General features: G+C 40.4%; 1 protein-coding gene across 6 annotated transcripts in view; it reads left to right on the top strand.

Annotated features, from left to right (window-relative positions):
• The window catches only part of LOC135469264 (matrix metalloproteinase-21-like), a 32,723-nt gene that overhangs the window by 1,751 nt on the left and 17,162 nt on the right, over positions 1–13,810 (top strand). The window contains exon 1 of one of the 6 annotated variants that reach the window (XM_064747870.1): positions 3,996–4,123. The exons of 1 other annotated variant lie outside the window; for it this stretch is intronic. The gene's annotated coding sequence lies outside the window, so the exon portion shown is untranslated. Of the gene's footprint in view, positions 1–3,995; positions 4,124–4,525; positions 4,650–5,372; positions 5,436–10,756; positions 10,919–13,810 lie in introns of those variants that run through there. 4 more of the 6 variants (XM_064747872.1, XM_064747876.1, XM_064747873.1 and 1 more) reach the window with 4 other exon arrangements.

Genomic DNA, 13,810 nt, shown 5'->3' with positions numbered 1-13,810 from the left:
CGGCTTTACACGCAAACTTCCTACTAAAACTGTTGGAAAAAGAGCACAGCTATCAATTGGACCTGACACACTTTTTGCATTGTGTAGGTTGAGTCAAACGCGCAGACAACTAAGACTAGACGTATAGCTTTTTTGTGATATTGACGTTTACAAGATTTTTGTTCACCCAACGCGTGTTCGAGTGATTATACGTTTTGAATGTGTTGTTTATGGAAGTTATATAGGGTTAAAACATATAATTATGGGTTATTTATATACTTTTGTCCCCGTTTTTTATATGAAAACGTCAGAAATTGTCGTGGGTATGTTTTTTTTTTGTCAGAAAGGGAATCTTTCGACTTCCATATTCACTTAAAAGCTATTTGATATGTGTTAAGAAGGCATATAATTCTACTTTAGGAGACATTTCAGATGGACGCTGATACATTTACCCATGTATTACCATCTCTACTCCTGTGTAATATTGAATTAACCCAGTTGTTTTAATTTTGGTGATACTGACCAGATTGTACCTTAATGTCAACAGTTACATTTTGACATGGACATTTCATTTGCGTTATAGCGGTTTGGGATACGATGGTGTATTTTCAAAATGTTAATAAACTTTAAGTTACTGATTTTTCTTGTCCTCTACTTCTGATTGTGATTCGGGTGTTGGACTCTATTTGACCTCAGCGATTTGGAGGTCATGGCGGGTGATGCGGATGATGTCTTCCCGTGACATTCACCTATATTTTATAACAAGGTGTTCTACACGTTTTAGCTCTAATTGCATGGTTTGACATTTCCAGAGACCCCATAGAGTAAACGTTTATCATTGAAACTTGTGGCCATGATATAAGTCTCGTACGTAACAGAAGATATTTTATCAGGCGTAATTCGTTGAACGTGAGCCTTAACACAAGGTGCCAATGTTTCGATCAGAATCGGCGCTTGACTACATCAGGAACACACGTCTATTACAGCAGTAATGGCATGTGTTTTGATATCTTGATAACACCGGCTGCTGTCGTTATGTAAAGGTTATTGGCCCTATTAGCCCAACCCTGACTGGAAATGTCACTGGAGGTTGGCTGATCCTAGCAAGATCGAGCATCAATCGCTTACAGCAGTTTGCAAGCCGACACGTGTACCTTCTGTGACGCACATGCGCATTGTACATTTCGGTTGACATCGCCAACACCGACTTGGGATGGTTTGCACGGGAGTCAAATTTTTTTCTTTACTGTGAGATTATTTTATAAACGAAGATCCGATGATCTTGGATGCTTTGGAAACTGATTTTGATGTAAAAAAAAAAATACCCGTTACAATCAGTTTGCTAATTTGTGGTTTATGTAACAAATGTTCTCAAACATTTTAGTCGTTCGTTGGTAGTTTGTTTCCTTGCTAGTAAGAATTTGAGGTTTTCGAGATTCCATTGTTCCTGACGTTGAATTAGCCAGGCGTTACGTACTAGTACTTTTGTTGAAGGCTCTCTATCATTGAAGGTTTCCATAAATGCCTGACACTCTATGGGTGTAATGGTTTTCCATGTTACGGTTGATGATTCAGTACCGATCAGTCCATTAAGACTGACGTCAATGATCTCGTTAGAGTCGATATCCTGTTAGGGTGCATTTAGAACCAATTCAGCCTTGGCGTTGATGTCTCTTGATAACTGACTGCTGCATGGCTTTAAGTGTTAGATATTCCTAACCAGTTCTGTGCCACATTTATTGGAGTTCCAAATAACACTTAAGTTTGTCGCGTATAGCTTTTTTTGTCGGCGTGAAAATTGTGCGAGAGTGAGGTGTTGCCGCCAGATGATACAGTCATGCAGGTCTGCTTCAAGATATTTAATGTAGTCTGATACTGATCTCGTCTACACATTTGTGACATCCATGGACTCGCATCACCTCTGCCCAGTGACAAGCTGATATGCATTCCACCGCCTTAAAGGCTGTACTCCATCTTTCAAATGTCATGAAAAAATTATTACTTGCGACTTCTTCGGAACCAAGGGTCACTTTCACAAAAACATTCAGTCATTTTCTTCGTAACCTTTTTTCTTTTTCGGAAACGACTCCTAGGTTAAAATGTCGTAGGGGGATTTACGAGAATTACGAAGAATGTATTTACGAGGTTTCTTGATGGTTGTGAAAAATTCATGGATTAATTTGATATAGCTTGACTTAAACTACTGCTGTGAAGACTGACCTTGGCAGCGATCAGCACCGTTGATTCTTCCTTGCTTGTCTATATTGGAGGTATAAACTTTTAAAAATCTGAATTTTAAAGTTGTAACTTAGCTTTTAAATGTGAGGTTAACGAATATTATGCTGGTGTAGAAGGCTTTTCTTCATCGTTCCACCTGGTGTTAACAGTATTGAATACGACCCTACCTGATGATCTGTTATAAGATGATTGTGTGTGGAGTTTGCAAATTTGCTACTACTAGTATTTAAGCATTTACAGTTAAAATAGAATAAAACCCTAATTGGGGTTTTGGACAAGAGACCATATTTCACCGGTTACTTGTGAACAATTGCCGATCGTCACTGTAATCTGCTTTGGCTTTACTCTCTGTGCCACTTAAGTGTTTTACTATATTCACTAGTCCAAGCTGCTCAACACATCTGTATAGGTCCGTACGATTTACGTGGGTGTTCGGAGTTCCCGTTGTTTCAAGGAATTGATATGTGTGAATCTCATCATCAGCTAGTATCATACTCTTTAGTATATTGTGTTCGTGGTTGCTATACTTATCCCATAAGTAGAACGAAAATAACAAACAATCCCAGTCTAAAAATTACTCAAGAACTGCACTTCAAAGTAAAAGCCTATTTTGTAAAAGATGGGTGTGTAATGCATTTTTTTTGGTAGCATCATTGCTTGAAGAATACCAGGTTCTTTGACCTTATTTACACACAGTTGGTGCATGATAGAGGCGCAATTGCTACAATATAGAGTTCGGTTTTTCAAAGCAAATGTGACATTATTCGCACGTAACTACCATGGTGGTTACGTGTAAGTTACGCTGTGTGTACCCTGTCAGATGTACTCTTTGAAAAAGAATCGTGTAGCTCCGACGAGATGCGTGTATTCTTTTGTACCTTGCTCTATATTTATGTATTCTCGGATCTGTGCCGAGCGAAGGGAGGATGGGTGGAAGGGCGGTTGGTTTTTAAGGGGGGGGGTGCATTCTGTTGTGTTGTGTTTATAGACTTTGTATGTTTATTAACACAGTAAAGGAATGTTGGCAGTCAAAATAACCACCGAAATTATGTAAATGAATTAAACATTTTTAGTGAAAGCTCTGGTGCGACTCCCCCAGTTGCTTTTACTGCCGTCTGTGTGGGATCACGATACGGACTGCTCCTAAAGGCATCGGTTTATACATGCTGCCAGCTTGTTTAGCCTCGAGTGCCATGTTTCTCAATTGACCTCTGTCTTTCTCTCAACGTCTCTATGAAAAGTAGGTGCCATTAGTCTAGAATACGCCTCACAGACCAGCGGGGGGAAGGCAGGTTTGAGCTTCTTTAGAGCAGCTTTCTCCGCGGCCAATCGTTCGGCCATATCCAATGTTGAGTTTAAGCAAAAATCTGTTTCTTGTCTGTCGATAAATTGTTAGGACTCTTGGTTTGCAATATTTACACAGGACTGTAATGCTATAGCCTCGGAATGTCGATTGCATATCGGCGTTTATGGGTGAGTGATAAACTGTTGTAGTGGCTTTGCCGTTTATATGGGCTCAAGTCCTCAAGAGTTTATGGTGTCCCCCACAACTTGTGCCGGTGTTCACAGATCGCAGTTTTCCCCGTCTCATTGTTACGTGTCTGGACTGCTTTCACCATTGTCATTTAACTGGAGCCTCCGGATTACGCCGTTGACCTGGTCGGATTCCGAACACGGACCTGTGCCTGCCTCTTGTGTATTCGCTGGAATTAAGCAAACGTTTATAGGTTGGCGGTCTTGCCTTTGGGTGAATTCCAGAAGTACACGTCTCTTGTCATTTACATTGGAACGCTAGAGAAAAAAAGACACTGTAGGCACATACATATATATATATAAGACGGGATTATTGCTTTAGATACGAACACCAACACCAATGATAAAACTGCACAGAACTCTCCACTGTGAGGTAAGTTCATTTGTTACTTAATCAAAACTGTTTGATTATTTGAAAATGCCATCGGCGTTTGCCTGTTTGATGGGAAGCCTGGTGACTTTGTGTTCGGGTTGCACGGTGGTTGCCCTGGTGGTTCCTTTAGTCGGTATCCTGAATATGCTGTATTATTCCACGAACGACCGTTGCCGAAAACAAAACAGTCCTCTGTCTTTAACGCGGACGACGTTTGTTCATGTAATGTGCTGAAACCCGAGAAGACTGTTTAGGCCTCGGGGTGGAAATTTAAACCCTAGTTAGAAAGGGTGGCGACAGCTACGACTAAGCCTGGCCAATATTGCAACTGCGAGCTGTTAAAGTACGTGTATAGAATTCACGTCTTGAAGTCTGTCGTGTCGGTGTTTAACGTATATGTGAAAACATTGGTTTGCCTCTCAAACCTGTTTGTTGTTCATTTCGGAGTTCAACTTCTCGGATTTTACAGTGGATCGCATGACTTGTGATTTGAAATGTGTAGACGTCAGTCGACGACATAGTGAAGGTAGGTCGTGTGTAACATTGGTTCTTGGTGTGATATATCACAAGCGTGTAAGGTTTTCAGATTAGACTTTGTATGCTGTATGAATTTGCAGGAATATTTAGGTCTAGATCGATTAATTCTGATATTTTTGTGAAGGTATGGTAAACCTTCAGGTAGCTTCCTAGCTTTAGCGTGCATGGGTTAAGTTTGCGTTCAGAGAACGTCATCAAAAGAGTGCAGATAATGGTGTTGAAATGCAAACAAGCATATTTAAGGTGAACGACACACCCAACTACTGATGGCGTTCAGGATGGTTTCACGTAGACGCAGGGCGTCTCTTGTCTTTGGGCAGGCTCTTAACATAGCCCCGACAAGAAATTAATTTGAGTGACATCAAACTGTGTATTTACAAAGAAGGTGATGTAGACAAACTGTTGCTTGTGTGTGTGATCGTGAACTTTTGAGGGACGTATCTCCCGAAAGAAAGAATATTTTGCTTTATAATTATATTTTATTTTACATGCATATATTGTTTTTTGGTTGGAAATTCGTTCCGTTAAATTTGCATTAACCATGTCAAGAATTTAAAATGATATACCAATAATCTATACTATGCCTGTTTCACAGTTACAGAAACTTGATTCGAGAGGATGGTTAGGGATATCTGTTATTTTCTGTGAATCAGGATGTACTTTCTGTGTCACATGAATGAGTGATTTTGGCTTTACTCCACCTAGGCAATGTTACTACCGTACCGCGTTGATTTTGTCGGGATGTGTGCGATGAGCGCAGCGTGCAAAGTGAGACGTAAGTGACAAGTCTTTATTATGTCCGTTTTTTATGACGATGGAAGGATAATTGTGCAGGTTGTGGTTCAAGCGGGTTAATATTACATAACTGATGTAGGGATTTCTTGGCCGTTTACTCACGCATAAAAAATAGACATATATATATACATAGATATTGAGTTCTAAGATTTTCTGAGGGATATGTGAAAGATAGCTATACATCTCTTGCCAAGATGCTATGTTTTATACTTTTACCCCGTGATATATATTTGGTAAAACATGGTTTTCAGAGTTTCTGAATTCAGTTATCTTTAACATGCATCTGCTTTCGCTGAACCTTTTGTGTTTATTGACCATATGATTTGTGTGACAGTTGATGGTGTTGCTAACAATTAATTATTAAAATGTAAAAGTTATATCGGTCAGCATCTCTTTATTGGTTTAACCTGATGCCACAGAGCACGTACGCACCAGAGTCGGTCGTATATCAGCGAGGCGTCGGAGTCCATCCTATCAGCTGCTATCGGGCAAATCTCGTCTCGAGGACAGCAGGTAGGATTAGGTTGGTCTTGCTGAGGTTTGTTGTACTACCATCAACGCCCGAAACCCGCTCGTCTGTCCAGGGAGCCACATCTACTTGTAATTATCCCACTTAATCTGTTCATCCTCCTTGTTCTCAGGAAACTTGGTCGCCGCAGTATCTTTATGCCCTCTTTGGGATGGTTACTCCCTGCGACTTCCGTGAGACCTACGCAGAGGAGTTCATCCAGAGTTACATAGTACTGATGACATATGAACTTTTATATCCAAAACACACAGCACACGCACGCGTACACTAAAAAAAATGCTGAAAGTGTGTTACAAAAATTGTGTGTTCAGAACAAATACATGTACTGATAATACTTTGGGTAAAAAAATACATCTCAGATTATGTATAGGATGCAGGTGATTTACCTTGTGTGCGAAATAATAGTCACATTGTTGCTTTTTCCGAATGCTTGCACGACGCTTATTTAAAATACCTCCTCTGTTTACGGGTAAGCACTCGTATTGTTTTAACAATGACATTTGTAGAATACGTAAGCGGTGAAATTAGTCGACGGAAATGTTTTTTGTCGCACACCATCAATGCATTAACAGGTGTAGTAACCGAAACGTTTTGTCGTATACCGTCATTGCAGAAACACATAGTAACCGAAACGTTTTTGTTGTACTTCGTCAATGCAGGAACACGTATTGTAATGAAAGCGTTTTTGTCATATTCCACCAATGCAGGAACACAGTAACGGAAACGTTTTGTTCTACGCCATCAATTTCCATTTTTACGTGTTTGGTTTTAGCATTGGACACTGGCCAACAAGGTAAACTGTCCAGAGATAAGAATCCTGCAGAACACGGCAATGTGTATGTTTGTTCTCAGTCTCGCATCTGGGCCGCACGAATAAAGCTGGCGTCTGAAGTGTGAGAATGACGGACGCTTTGCTTCCGAAAAGATAACGTTTATTGTGTTCGTTTGACGCAGTCTGTCCAGTTACAAAGAGACGGTATAATCTGGATTTAGAGCTGTTCATGAACTTGTTTAGTCATGGTGTATATTGATTTGGCAGACGTAATGTTCATAAAATTAGTTTGATATTTAAGACGGGGTTAAGCAGCTAATACGTTTGCTGATTAAATGCATGACTTCAGGTAGACGCATTAAACTAATAACGAGGAAGGATTTTTTTAAAATGTAGTTTATAGTTGCTGATAGCGTATAGCCTGCCGTAGAGTCTTCGGAATATTACGGGAGTTTTGCTGACCATGTGTTTTGACTCAGTGGTTGCCCTGCTGTAACCCCTTAAAGATGTTCTGATATACAGATTCAGACAGAGGATAGAAATTCATCTGGTAGATTTCTCGCTATCTTGAGGCAGCTCCGTAGATTCCCAGCCGGTTTGTTGTGTGTTGTTGCCTGTGGACCTCACACGCGTCAAGCCGGGAACTCGTAGTGCCCCTTGTAGTGACCTTTCCTCCCACAGAGGGTCACTATAGGTCCCACGTGCTCACGAGGCAACTGGAACTCTTTCAGCTATGACGTCACCACAGAGGTTGTCCATTATGGTCGTACACAGGCAACCCGGTGATGCTGACTTGCAGGCCTTGTGTATCCCTGACTTCTGGGTGGATCTTGAAGAACACGTGCCTTCCCGCTCTGTTTGGCCCTTTGCCCAAGGCGCTTCTTCTTATCACTGCTTGAGAAATAGGTAAACTCAAAACCAAACGAGACGGCAAGGCATGTTTCTTCTTGAATTCGTTCTTAGTTGTTATTTTTTTACCTATCAAGGTACAACTAAAGTTTGCTTCCCGAGAATAGGTTCAACACGGTTTGCTTAACTTACGGTACAAGCTCGTGAAACAATACAAGGTAAAAGTTAATACGACTGGTCATGTTTCCTCCATAATGACTTTCCACTTTTCCACTGCCTGTGTTGTGCTAGTGCTCGATTTAAACCGCTATCTGATGTATTACTACAATCCATGATAAAACATCAGTGGTTCTGAAGAAGAAATTTTCACACGTGAATTATCAGCCATAAACTATGACGATGTTTTTGTTATGGTTTATGTCTACAACTGCTGAGTTTATTGCACAAAAACTGGTTTTACCGGTGATTCACGTTGGATGGTTTGTGTTGGTCTCTCTTCTGCTGTCAAGTCAACATGGGACACATGTTTTACACTTCTGTAATTAATTTTACAGATTCAGATGTACTTGTAAATTTTCCTTAGCTCTGATGATCATATCTGTACGTTTCTTGATTTGGAATAGCTTCGAGTACTATTCGTCACGAAGCAAAGTTAAACTCACATAATACACTTCAAAATCCATTCATATATAAAGAGGTCTCTGCTGTGAGGCCCCAGGTGTAGAAGATTACCATACAAAATGCGGAAGACAAATGAGATCTCGTTTGTGCAACTATTCGGTGGAGTTTTCAGAATCATTCTTGTATATTGGAGAGTCCAACACAAACACGTGTTTTACGGCATTCTGTGCACAATGTCGTGGCCTTAAGGTTTTATGTGAAGGTTCGGTATGCAAGCAAGTGTTACGCTTGTTGACTGCAAGACTGCAAAGTGTCAAAACATGAAGCGCTGCAAATAATGTAGTTACACTCTAATAACCTACGCAGAAATAATACTGTGTACATTTTGGGAGGGACGGAGTGGCATGGGTGTGAGTTTCTATACTGTTTGACGTTTGCTATAATTTATACATTCCTGAAGTGACGCGACAAATTTCACAACCCCATACATCTGTCACTTCACGTGACTCTTGCACGGCAAAAGCCGGGATGTCGCCTATGGAAACACAGGGCTTCACATCAGTCTACTATTCACAGAAACTATCTGATAATTAGCGAATGACAGCCACATACATTTTGTCCTTCATAAATGATGTCAGTATTAGGTATTTCAACACTTGAAAACTTATATCCTTCTCGGCTGGATGACACAAGTGACACGCATTCAGTGGTCTTGGTTTTTTTCTTTTTGCAAGAGCCGTCTGATGAATCTTCCGTTGGGTACCCATTCCATTAATGTGACATGCTGCATTTGTGTCTTGTGGAGTTACCAGTTCACCGTCTTTACGTAAAGTGGGCAAATGGCATTTTGTGTTTACCTACACTCTAGTTCACCGCTCACTGTGAAATTACCTGGCTTTGCAGTGTTTATGCTTGATGTGGAAAAAAAGTGCTTTGCATTGAAAGAATGGGACAGGGCGTGGATTATGTCTATGTTGCGGTTATTTCTAGCACTGTGTACGGCGTGACATAGACAAATCAAGGTTCCACGTTTCTCTGATGTATTAAATCAGTTTTTTTTTTCGAGCTTTCGGTTTTTTACTCTACCTTTTAATCAATGATGATTTTTCCCCTATCGCACCCCGAAACGTCTGACTTGGCTGGCTCGGTGCACAGACCACCTGTTGGTAGTCGAAGCAAACTTTTCGCACTGCCAACATATCCTTAACCTGTAAAGATCCACTGACAATAATAGGTGAAACAAATCAACGAGCAAAGCTCAGGATCATATTGGTTACCTAGTTTACTAAATAACCATATGCAGTGATATGTTGAAGTTATTACCTGCTTGTATATTGGTATCAGACACTATCTCTGCTGTCTTCTTTAATTGCTACCTCAGTATAAAGTTCTCGTTGTGCCTTTGGTGCTGAAGCGCTCACAGAAATTTTGGACCACATGCACGCTGAAAACAAGAGGGAAGATAGATCAGTTTGGACTCACTAGCAGACTACTTAGATGTTTACAAGCTCCCGTCGGGAGGGATGCTCTGCCCTTCTTATTATATACACTGCAGGAGTAGTCTAGACAAGATATGAGGAATGTAGACAAACGCTATGCGAAACGGTGGAAAGCTACATTGGAGATGTGTGCTGTGAGAATTACTCGTACTTACTGCTAACAAAACATGCGCCGACCTTTTGCGGAAACAATATTTCATTTAGAAACCTGTATGACGATAATTTCAGAGCTCCTTCTGGTGTTGAATAATAACAGTAAAGTTCATGAAATTAAATATAGATACTTCATGAATATCACGATGTATACCGTCAAGGACGTGTTGATGTTTTTCATGGTATAACACTGGCATGATTTGAATATATATTATTTTAGTTGTTGGCTTTTATTGCACGTTATTTTAAAGCCGTACATTTTAAATTCATAAGTTGCTCGTTTGACACGACATATTTCTGTTTTCATCATATCATCATATTTTGGTGTGGGTAATTTTTCACATCGATATTTATGACAGTATTGTCATCATATCTCACGTCTTTTAACGGGCGCTTGGGTATTTCTGGGTGGGACTTTTTAGAACGAAGTGTATCAGAAAGCAGAAACGTGAAGGCCTCACACAAACAGTGACCATTGAGGCATGATTTATAACCTGGTGTTCTGTGCGAAGCAGCCCTGTTACAGGTGTCTGATCTTTGTCTCTCTCAGTCTTGTATTCCTGGCGCATTAACCCTGTCTAGAGCCGCCCGTATAATGCTGAAGCCCTGCCAACTCTGGCGATCTTGCACCGTTTCCCGTAGGCTATGTTGCCCCTGTTTTTGGCGGGGAACTCAGTCTGTCTTCTGAACCTCTTGTCTGGATCCAGACTATATAACCCTCACCCACTTGTTTACAAATACGTGTGATGGAAACAGCCAAAAACTTTCTTTTACCTCATCTTGTTGTGGTCTCCGTTCGGTGTTTACGCCAATTATAAAGGGATTTCCTGGTAACGTAGAAGAGAAGGCAACAATGCGGATGCGGAAGTAACTGCTCAGTATTAATTTTTGGGAATATACGCTCCACAGTGTTCACATATCCGTAGTGGTGAATTTCTGGTAGCTCGGTACCATTGTAAACTTGGTGAGGTATATATTTATTTTATGATTACACGACATCCGTAAAATACCGTTAAAAGTTAATTGGGCTTAATTTAACGGTAAGTATACTCCAGTTGTGAAAAATGTTCAAACTTTCCAAACTAATAGGGTTTGGAGAGCATCCACAGCTTACCATGTACCACAGTTTGCCTTGAGCTGAGCATGTACAGAGTTGGAAAGTTCAGTGCTTACCATTCTGCCGTGTTGAGACCAGTTGACATTGTATTAGTATAGAATTTGGCAAGCTGGAACATCCGTAATATTGTTTTGGTGTAAAATCTCTCAAAGTTTGTTGTAAGTAGTGTTCATATGTTTTCCTTAAAAGGATGTAAATCCAGTAAGTTGTGGAACGAGTAATTATTCGAGGTAAAGTATGATGAAGCATCATATCTTCCATTTGTATAAGTGGTTCAGTGATTTGCATGATTTACATCCCTTTGTAGAAGTCAAGTCTGCCTTAGTTTTCAAGCCACTGAGATAGAGGTTATGGCTGGCGATGAGAACGTGTTAGATAATGTTCTGGTTCGCGATAATAAGTTGGTAGATAGAGGTCATGGCTGACGTTGAAGATTTGGTAGATAGTTGTCAGTGGCTGGTGATGAGGATTTTGGAAGAGAGAGGTCATGGCTGGCTTGAAGATTTGGTTTATAAAGGTCATTATCTGGAGATGAGGATTTGGTAGATAGAGGTTATGACTGAATGTGAATATTTGGTAGATATAGAGGTCGTGGCTGGAGATGAGGATTTGGTATATAGAGGTTATGGCTGATGATAAAGATTTGGTAGATATAAGCTATGAAGCTGACGTTTAGGATTTGATATATAGAGGTCATGGCTGACTATGGAGATGTGGTAAATGTGGAGGTCATGGCTGACGTTGGATAGAGGTCAATGGCTGGCGATGACGATTTGGCAGATAGAGGCCATGGCTGAAGAGGAGGATTTGGTAGATAAAGGTCATGGCTGGAGATGAGGATTTGGTAGATAGAGGTCATGGCTGGAGATGAGGATTTGGTAGATAAAGGTAATGCCTGGAGATGAGGATTTGGTAGATAGAGGTCATCGCTGACGATAAGGATTTGGTAAACAGAGGCCATGGCTGGAGATGGGTATTTTCTCAGCTACAGTTACGGGGCGGGTAAAGGTAGGTACTTAGCAGGTACTGGTCACAAATAGGTACTTCATTGTAGGTCTGCGTCACAAATGTACACGTAACGATTGGGTATATACTTAGTAGTTATAGGTTACAGATGTATAGATGGTACTTAATAGCGTTATGTCGCGGTTGGCTGCTACATATTGACCGCCACATCTGAAGGCTTTGTTTTGGAGCGCAGTTGTCAGGGTATTGTCTGCTCCTTATCGGATTATTCAGTGTGAAGGTCAAACGATTGAGCATAATGAGTGTGAGTTACAATTCTTGATATAAGTTTTGTGATACCACAATTAGAACATTAGAACATTGGATGATGGGTAGTATATGCTATTTATGAGTATTTGTATTTATGTGCAGTTAGTTTTCATTTTGGCGACTGATTGACTCAAACGTCTTTCTTGATCTGTTTTAACGAGTGTTTGGGTATTGTTGGTTTATAGGACTGGTGCAGAATTGGATTTAGTAGCGGAGATATTCTTATATAGTGTTTTATATTATCGTCTTGAGATAGCGTAAGCCTGATTTCATGGATATAACAAAGAATGCGTGAAAAAAAATATTTGCACGTTGGATAAAATGTAAAAAGCGTTCTGTATTTAAGATAAATTCATAAGTGAACGAAAAAATATATAAATTGAAGTCAATGAGAAAGATATGAATGTTTTTGACAATCCTTTTAGTAAATTATAATAACAATAGGTATGTACTACTCTGGACCGTATCATTGCTGATGAAAACGGGAGATGTGACACTCAACTGGAGAACTCATCTTCATAATTGCCATCATTAAGAAATCAAATAAGTTTCATTCCCACAGCGGCATTTATTATCCAAAGGTTCAGCGATAAAGCCGCGGGTAAAACGGACAACCCTTGTCTTTGCGGAGTTTATGTGCCGAGGCATATGTACTACATCAGTAAGTTTTTGGGAGATGTTTTTTTGTGAGGATTGCTATGATAGGTTTGACCCATTCTCTACTGTACTGGAAAAAAAAAACAGGTCAAGCATGAGCAGGCCCCTTAAGGTACCCGGTTGTGTTCAGCGGTCCGTGCGGTAAAATGATGACGCGAACCAGTGACACGAAACCACGTGCTATATGTACGTTTTTGGTAGGGATGAAGGATATGTCATTCCACATAATATTCATTCTGAACACGTTCGTACAAGGCAGAACGCGGAACGTGTCTTCAGGTGACTGCATTTATAGTTAAATCTGTATCCTCTACATGTGTGTTTATTATCAGCACTGGCCATAGATGGTCGCGCGTTTCTCCGGTGTAGTACATTCGACCCTGCAATCTGTACTCAATTATCAAAGTGTTGATTTTAAACTATCGTTACGTGGTCCTGGCTCCAGGCTTTTGGGGTCTCATTGACTCGGACACATATACTAACACATGTTCCTGTTGTCTCAGCTGGTATTGGTCTCTGTTTTGAATTCACTGTGACCGGTGTACATTCGGCAATGCGGGGCAGAGCGCAGTGGGCACTTAATGGAAGTAAATGACACAATAATGGTGGCCGTGACCTTAACTCAAATTCCAAATTACGGGACATAGGGAAGTCAGCTGTGGTTCATCTGTCTGCTGTTATATACCTAGCTTTCCCAGGGTTTATACTGTTGTGGACCACAGTTTAAACGTGTTAACTGTTACATCACTTATGTACAAGCTAAAGCTGTCTGTGATCTAGCTAATCTGATCATATACTTTTCCATTTGAGTTTCCAGTCAGTAACTCTTATAGTGTGTGTACTTCAGACTTGTATATACATCCATTTTATTTATAGCCTAATT

This window comes from Liolophura sinensis, chromosome 6 (assembly GCF_032854445.1).
Source record: "Liolophura sinensis isolate JHLJ2023 chromosome 6, CUHK_Ljap_v2, whole genome shotgun sequence".
Lineage (NCBI taxonomy): Eukaryota > Metazoa > Mollusca > Polyplacophora > Chitonida > Chitonidae > Liolophura > Liolophura sinensis.
Note: the sequence above shows the minus strand (reverse complement) of the source record. Positions and strands in the feature narration are given on the sequence as shown.